We start from the raw sequence: 8,797 nt of genomic DNA, 5'->3' as shown, positions 1-8,797 counted from the left end.
GCTCTCTCGCTCTCTCTCTCTCTCAGCAGTCTGTCACTCTCAACAGTCCATCTCTCTCTCTCTCTCTCTCTCTCTCTCTCTCTCTCTCTCTCTCTCTCTCTCTCTCTCTCTCTCTCTCTCTCTCAGCAGTCTGTCACTGCCTCCCTCGTTCGGCTCTCGATTGAAACACTCTCACTTTCCATGATTTTCAATTGTTTAAATCTGCTATCTTCCCCCCAGGAAAAATTGCCCTTTTGTTTTTTTCAGAGATTTGTTAATTCAGGATATTGAATTGACCCAAACTTTACCTTCGTGCTGGTACAGATATGGGTAACTGTCAAAATAAAGGAAACACCCACATATAGTGTCTTAATAGGGCGTTGAGCCGCCACTTCCATGCATCTCGACATAGATTCTACACGCGTCTTGGAATCTATTAGAGTGATGCGAAACCTTTCTTCACAAGAAATGATTCATTAATTTAGTGTTTTATTGAGGTACCCTGGCATGTGGTTTACAATCATTTTCATGTATCAAACCATTCAGTGACCACTTGTGCCCTGGGGAACTTAAGCATATGTGGGTGAGTGCAGTGGAGGTCTTACGTGATCCTGACCAATTTTGTGTTATTTTCTTTCGCTGATCGAAACTTTTGTTACGTTCCTGCCTACATAATTGTTCTGGAAGAAGACTGCCATAATTTCCCTATAGAACATTGGAAAAAGTATTATAGACTTCTGGAAGTCTTTAAAGACTCGTCTCTTCAGTGGGTCCATATGGAGGTGTTCTAGAACTATTATAGAACATATGGAATGGTTCTAGGCATTATAGACCAATCTCTACCTTTAAGTCTTTACTGAAGACTCGTCTCTTCAGTGGGTCCATATGGAGGTGTTCTAGAACTATTATAGAACATATGGAATGGTTCTAGAACTATTATAGACCACCAAAGTCTTTACTGAAGACCTTTAAGTCTTTACCTGACTAACTCGTCTCTTCAGTGGGTCCATATGGAGTGTTCTAGAACTATTATAGTGTAATAGATAGTTCTAGAACTATTATAGACCAATCTCTACCTTTAAGTCTTTTAAACTGTGGGTCCATATGGAGGTGTTCTTGTCAGGACCCGATTAAACTCAGTCTCCGGTAGAACCGGTAGAACAGAAGATGAGGCAGACACAGCAGAACCTAGATGATGAGGACTTCAGACACAGCAGTACTTGAGACGGTGTTTTAATAAAGTAAAAAGGAAAGATCTTTCAGGCAAAAATATATAAATCACAACGTCAAAGTAATTCCAAGAGAAAAATGTATGTCCTCCAAGACACAAGGAAAATACACAAAGTGGTAAGAACAGCAGGGAAAAAAACAAACCTCAAAAGAATAATCAGAAATAAACAAGAATAAAACCAGAGTACCTCAAGAAAATCAACTAGAGAAACAAGAGTTCACAGCATGGCAGGGCTGGGTGCTAACATACAAACACAGAGCAAAGAACTGAGGAACACTAAGGGTTTAAATACATTCAAGGGAAATGAGGCACAGGTGCAAATAATAATCTGGAAACAGGGGAAAACAAAAGGGTCTAAAAAGCACAATGGGGACATCTAGTGGCCAATACCGGAACAATCCTAGCCAAATCCTGACAGTTCTAGAACTATTATAGACCAATCTCCTACCTTTAAGTCTTTATTGAAGACTCACCTCTTCAGTAGGTCCTATGATTGAGTGTAGTCTGGCCCAGGAGTGTTTAATGTGAACGGAAAGACACTGGAGCAACGAACCGCCCTTGCTGTCTCTGCCTGGCCGGTTCCCCTCTTTCCACTGGGATTCTCTGCCTCTAACCCTATTACAGGGGCCGAGTCACTGGTGCTCTTCCATGCCGTCCCTAGGAGGGTTGAGTCACTGACGTGATCTTCCTGTCCGGGTTGGCGCCCTACCTTGGGTTGTGCTGTGGTGGAGATCTTGGTGGGCTATACTCGGCGGTGGCTGAAGATATCCTCTAGTGGTGTGAGGGGCTGTGCTTTGGCAAAGTGGGCGGGGTTATATCCTGCCTGTTTGGCCCTGTCCAGTGTTATCGTCAGACAGGGCCACAGTGTCACATGACCCCTCCTTTCTCAGCCTCCAGTATTTTTGCTGCAGTAGTTTATGTGACAGGGAGCAAGGGTCAGTTTGTTATATCTGGAGTACATCTCCTGTCTTATCCAGTGTCCTGTGTGTATTTTTCTCTATTTTCTTTCTTTCTCTCTCTCTCAGAGGACCTGAGCCCTAGGACCATGCCTCAGGACTACCTGGCATGATGAGTCCTTGCTGTCCCCAGTCCACCTGGCCGTGCTGCTGCTCAGTTTCTTCTGTTCTGCCTGCGGCTATGGAACCCTGATCTGTTTACCGGACGTGCTACCTGTCCCAGACCTGCTGTTTTCAACTCTCTAGAGACAGCAGGAAGCGAGAAAATACTCCTGAATGATCGGCTATGAAAAGCCAACTGACATTTACTCCTGAGGTGCTGACTTGTTTCACCCTCAGACATCATCTATGAACATTTGAACATCTTGGCCATGTTCTGTTATAATCTGCACCAGGCTTACAGCCAGAAGAGGACTGGCCACCCCCACATAGCCTGGGTTCCTCTCTAGGTTTCTTACTAGGTTCTGGCCTTTCTAGGGAGTTTTCCTAACCACCGTGCTTCTACACCTGCATTTCTTGCTGTTTGGGGTTTTAGGCTGGGTTTCTGTACAGCACTTTGTGACATCAGCTGATGTAAGAAGGGCTTTATAAATACATTTGATTGAAATTTTGATTGATCAGCAATCACTTACCTCGATTTGGAATATCGACAACTCTGGATATTCTGCTTACTCTGATCGTAATCCCGGGACTTGAAAGAGGGAATTGGCAGTGAAGAAGAGGCAAACGATGATGATGAACATGATGAGACTACATCGGTGAATGTGTCACTGGAGAACAAATTGGATGAGCTCAATACGATACTATCCTATCAACAGGACCTGACATTTTTTTAAATGTTTCTCAGAGTCGTGGCTGAGCAACGGTGGATATACATTTTGCTGGTCGAAGGGAACAGCTGTTGCTGATAAGCTACTATTTACCATCTATATGTTTCATAGCTGTCTATTTACCACCACAAACCGATGCTGGCACTAAGACCAAACTAAACGAGCAGTATAGGGCTATAAGCAAACAGGAAAATGCACATTCAGGGCTGCGTTTCTCATGGCCCATGACTTTAAGGAAACTGAAATCTGTTTACCTCATTTTTACCAGCATGTCACCTGTTCAGAGGTGACAACACTCTAGAAACGCCTCCCAAACCATACAGCAACTAGAAGCACTGGATTAGAGGCAACATTTGCACTGAGCTAAAGGCAAGAATTGCTGCTTTCAAGGAGGGGGACAATAATCTGGACGATAATAAGAAATCCCGCACGACCTCCAAAGAAACGAATCCACAGCTGTCCAGCTACGTGAGCCTGCCAGACGAGCTAAATGATTTCTATGCTTGCTTGAAGCAAGCAACACTGAACCATGCATGAGTACCAGCTGTTCCGGACGACTGTGTAATCACGCTCTCTGTAGCCGATGTCAGTAAGACCTTTAACAGGTCAACATTCACAAGGCCGCAGGGCCAGACGGATTAACAGGACGTGTACTCTGAGCAGGTGCTGACCAACTGGCAAATGTCTTCACTGACATTTTCAACCTATCCCTGACCAAGTCTGTAATAGCTACATGTTTCAAACAGACCATAATCTCTGTCCCCCAAGAACACCAAGGTAACCTGCCTTAATGACTACAGACCCGTAGCACTCAGGTCTGCCTAGCCATGATTTGCTTTGAATGGCTGGTCATGGCTCACATCAACACCATCATCCCAGAAACCTAGACCACTCAATTTGCACCCCTTACTGTCCTTTCCCACCTGGACAAAAGTAACACTTACATTGAGAATGCTGTTCACACTACAGCTCGAGCGTTCCAGCACCATAGTGCTCTCAAAGCTCATCTCTAAGATGACCGGGACCAAACACCTCCTCTGCAACTGGATCTTAGTCTTCCCTGGCCAGACCGCCCCCAGGTGATGGGGTAGGCAACAACACCTCCGCCACTCTGATCTCAACACTGGTGCTCCTCAGCAGTGCGTGCTTTGTCATCTCCTGTCATCTCCTGTTCACCCATGACTGCATGGCTAGGCACGACTCCAACACCATATGCGATAAAAATGTTAGTCACAGGCAGACAAACAAGATCTGTTGGAGCCGGCTTGATGGCTTTATTTAATTTATACTTCTGGCAACGCTAAGCAGAATGTAGGTAGCAGCCATCTTGAAATTAGGTCATTGGCGCGGCCTGCAATTATATACATTTGTATGTACATATATGGTAGTAAGTCAGCAGTCCAAAGATTTTTAAAACTTCTTCAGGCTAGAGTCTATTTTTCTCACTTCCTGTCTGAATGACGTGCTCAAAGTAAACTGCCTGTTACTCAGGCCTAGAAGCCTGATATGCATATAATTGGTAGCATTGCATAGAAAAACACTTTGACATTTGTGGAAATGTTTAAATAATGTATGAGACTAAAAAACACAATTGATATGGTAGGAGAAAATCCAAAGAAAAAAACCAACCAGAATTTTTGGGGGTTTGAGAGCCCATGATAAAAGCTTTCATTGGAAAGCTATGGGTCCTGTGCAATTCCCAGCTCCCCAGATTGCAATTCTATGAGTTCTCCACCAGATGTCAACAGTCTTTCTTCAAGGTTTCAGGCTTGTTTCTTCCCAAACGAGGGAATCATTTTGAGTTTTGGTACTGGGAGTCAGAGTTGGAAATCACTTTGCGCGTGATGAAGAGGACACGTACTGCTAATTTAGCTTTTTTATTCAACATACTTTCCGTATGAAATATTATAGTTTCATTACATTTAAAAAGGTACTCTGAAGTTGAAATAAAAACGTATTTTGACTTGTTTAGCGGTAGCTTGTTGGATTTCTTTCTCTGCATGTTGAACGAGTGGGTTACTCAAATCGATGGCACCAATTAAACTGATGTTTTGGGATATAAAGAAGGGTTAATCTAACACAACGACCATGCATGTTTTAGCTGGGACCCTTTGAATGACAAATCAGAGGAAGATTGATACAGGCGTGGAAGCGGCTCTTGTTGACTGTGTCTGGAATGTATGCATAAGGCTAATGGTCACAAAACGACATGTGTCTCTGAGGGCCTGTTGGACTAAGTTGAGTGATTTGAGCCTAATATTGACTGTGTGTGTTTGTTGCAGGTCTGTTGGAGTACAGTCATGAAAAGGGAGATGAAGGAGGGAGCATCTCCTTCAAGTTCAACCTGGTGGATCCAGACGGCAACAAACTGATCGACCAGGTGGTTCTACATCTCTATACTAGGTAGGTACCAATCATTCTACATCTCTATACTAGGGGTAGGTACTAGTCTTTCTTCATCACTATACTAGGTAGGTACCAGTCTTTCGTCATCACTATACTAGGTAGGTACCAGTCTTTCTACATCTCTATACTAGGTAGGTACTAGTCTTTCTTCATCACTATACTAGGTAGATACTAGTCTTTCTACATCACTATACTAGGTAGGTACTAGTCTTTCTACATCACTATACTAGGTAGGTACTAGTCTTTCTACATCACTATACTAGGTAGGTACCAGTCTTTCTTCATCACTATACTAGGTAGGTACTAGTCTTTCTACATCACTATACTAGGTAGGTACCGAGTCCTTCTTCATCACTATACTAGGTAGGTACCAGTCTTTCTACATGTCTGTGTACTCACCTAGGTAGGTATCAGTCCTTCTACATCACTATGGTAAGTTGGGTACTAGTCTTTCTTTAAACAATCACTATACTAAGTAGGTACTAGTCCTTCAACAACACTATACTAGGTAGGTATCAGTCCTTCTACAACAGTATACTAGGTAGGTAACTTTGTATGGTGTCCTCTTATGTAAGGAACACTGTACTGGCGATCAATTCAAAACAGTCAGTGGCCAATTGTTACTGGTAGTTGCTCCGCAGTGGTGGCCTTCTTTCTGATGCGGTCCATAATCACCAGCTGAGGCCTTCTTTCCTGATGCGGTCCATAATCACCAGCCGAGACCTTCTTTCCTGATGCGGTCCATAATCACCAGCTGAGGCCTTCTTTCCTGATGCGGTCCATAATCACCAGCCGAGACCTTCTTTCCTGATGCGGTCCATAATCACCAGCCGAGGCCTTCTTTCCTGATGCGGTCCATGATTACCAGCCGAGACCTTTCCTGATGCGGTCCATGATCACCAGCCGAGACCTTTCCTGATGCGGTCCATAATCACCAGCTGAGGCCTTCTTTCCTGATGCGGTCCATAATCACCAGCCGAGGCCTTCTTTCCTGATGCGGTCCATGATCACAAGCCGAGACCTTTCCTGATGCGGTCCATGATCACCAGCCGAGACCTTTCCTGATGCGGTCCATAATCACCAGTGGTCTGTTCGAGGATTTCTGTTCCCATGTGGTTGAAACATCTTCACTCTCAGGTTTTGATCTCTAATTCCATCTGTCATCTTCCTTCTCGCCTCCCCTTCCCCATGTTCCCCATCTCCCCATGTTCCCCATCTCCCCATGTTCCCCATCTCCCCTGTCCCTGCAAGTGTTCCCCATCTCCCCATGTTCCCCATCTCCCCCATGTTCCCCATCTCCCCATGTTCCCCATCTCCCCATGTTTCCCATCTCCCCATGTTCCCCCTGTCCCCATGTTCCCATCTCCCGTGTTCCGCATCTCCCCATGTTCCCATCTCCCCCCATCCCCATGTTCCCCATCTCCCCTTCCCCATGTTCCCCATCTCCCTGTCCCCCATGTTCCCCATCTCTTCGTGTCCCCATGTTCCCCATCTCCCCTGTCCCCATGTTCCCCATCTCCCCTGTCCCCATGTTCCCCATCTCCCCTTTCCCCATGTTCCCCATCTCCCCTGTCCCCATGTTTCCCCATCTCCACCTGTCCCCATGTTCCCCCATCTCCCCATCTCCCCTGTCCCCATGTTCCCCATCTCCCCTGTCCCCCATGTTCCCCATCTCCCCCTGTCCCCATGTTCCCCATCTCCCCTGTCCCCATGTTTCCCATCTTCCCCTTCCCCATGTTCACCATCTCCCCCTGTCCCCATGTTCCCCATCTCCCCATGTTCCCCATCTCATGTTCCCATCTCCCTTCCCCATGTTCCCCATCTCCCCTGTCCCCATGTTCCCCCATCTCCCTACCCCCAATTTTCCCCCGTGCCCCGTTCCCCCATGTTCCCATGTTCCCCTGTCCCCCAGAGGACCACCTGCCTCCCTCTGTGGTAGTGAATAAGGGTCTGGTGTTGGATGAGAACTCGGTGAAGAAGCTGACCTCTCCAGCTGTCAGCTACAGACCAGGACAGTGAGCCTGGAGAACTGGTGTATCGCATCACCAAGCAGACTGCACTGGGACACCTGGAGCACGCCAGAACCCCAGGTACTACTGTTGGGGGCTGTAGACACGCAGAGCAAACCAGCTCACATGGACACATAAACACACTTCTGCACAAAACATGTTTTAATTAACGTGCGTTATATTTTACACAAATGCATGCACAAACTTCTAAAAGGTCAAACTTTCACGCACATACGTGCTCTGGACACACACACACACACACACACACACACACACACACACACACACACACACACACACACACACACACACACACACACACACACACACACACACACACACACACACACACACACACACACACACACACACACACCTGTGTAATCCAACACGAAATAATGAGTCTGATGATTAGACCCATTGGGACCAAATGTATCATGGAGGAAGTGACATCATGTTTGGCCGCTCTCCCTCACAGCATTCTTCAACTTCCTCCATGATATCTTCCTCCTCTTTCAACTTCATCAAATCACCTTTACCGCAAGACTGTTTGAGGGCTTGACTTAGTTCATTAGTCTTTCACCTACTAGAAGTCAGTCAGCTAGTCAGGTAATTCCCCCAAACACACACAGCTACACAGCTGGATACTGCTTGGTGTAAAGGGAGATGGGTAGTAGGGCAGATGACTGCCTGGTATAAAGGGAGGTGGGTAGTAGGGCAGATAACTGCCTGGTGTAAAGAGAGGTTGGTAGTAGCCTGGTGTAAAGGGAGGTGAGTAGTAGGGCAGATGACTGCCTGGTGTAAAGAGAGGTGGGTAGTAGGCAGATAACTGCCTGGTGTAAAGGGAGGTGGGTAGTAGGGCAGATGACTGCCTGGTGTAAAGGGAGGTGGGTAGTAGGGCAGATGACTGCCTGGTGTAAAGAGAGGTGGGTAGTAGCCTGGTGTAAAGAGAGGTTGGTAGTAGCCTGGTGTAAAGAGAGGTGGGTAGTAGGGCAGATAACTGCCTGGTGTAAAGGGAGGTGGGTAGTAGGCAGATGACTGCCTGGTGTAAAGGGAGGTGGGTAGTAGGGCAGATGACTGCCTGGGTGTAAAGGGAGGTGAGTAGTAGGGCAGATGACTGCCTGGTGTAAAGGGAGGTGGGTAGTAGGGCAGATGACTGCCTGGTGTAAAGGGAGTGGGGTAGTAAAAAAAATGACTGCCTGCCTGGTGTAAAGGGAGGTGGGTAGTAGGGCAGATGACTGCCTGGTGTAAAGGGAGGTGGGTAGTAGGGCAGATGACTGCCTGGTGTAAAGAGAGGTGGGAAGTAGGGCAGATAACTGCCTGGTGTAAAGAGAGGTTGGTAGTAGCCTGGTGTAAAGGGAGGTGAGTAGTAGGGCAGATGACTGC

At 46.5% G+C, this 8,797-nt stretch overlaps 1 long non-coding RNA gene across 1 annotated transcript in view; it reads left to right on the top strand.

Annotated features, from left to right (window-relative positions):
* The first annotated feature begins 7,392 nt into the window (after positions 1 to 7,392).
* Positions 7,393 to 8,797, top strand: part of LOC124029832 — a 4,872-nt gene continuing 3,467 nt past the window's right edge. The window contains exon 1 of the long non-coding RNA XR_006837852.1: positions 7,393 to 7,492. This is a non-coding gene — a long non-coding RNA (uncharacterized LOC124029832). The remainder of the gene's footprint in view (positions 7,493 to 8,797) is intronic.

Source organism: Oncorhynchus gorbuscha, unplaced genomic scaffold (assembly GCF_021184085.1).
Source record: "Oncorhynchus gorbuscha isolate QuinsamMale2020 ecotype Even-year unplaced genomic scaffold, OgorEven_v1.0 Un_scaffold_7847, whole genome shotgun sequence".
Lineage (NCBI taxonomy): Eukaryota > Metazoa > Chordata > Actinopteri > Salmoniformes > Salmonidae > Oncorhynchus > Oncorhynchus gorbuscha.
The sequence above is the reverse complement of the archived record's forward strand: the minus strand, read 5'-3'. Positions and strand labels throughout refer to the sequence as shown.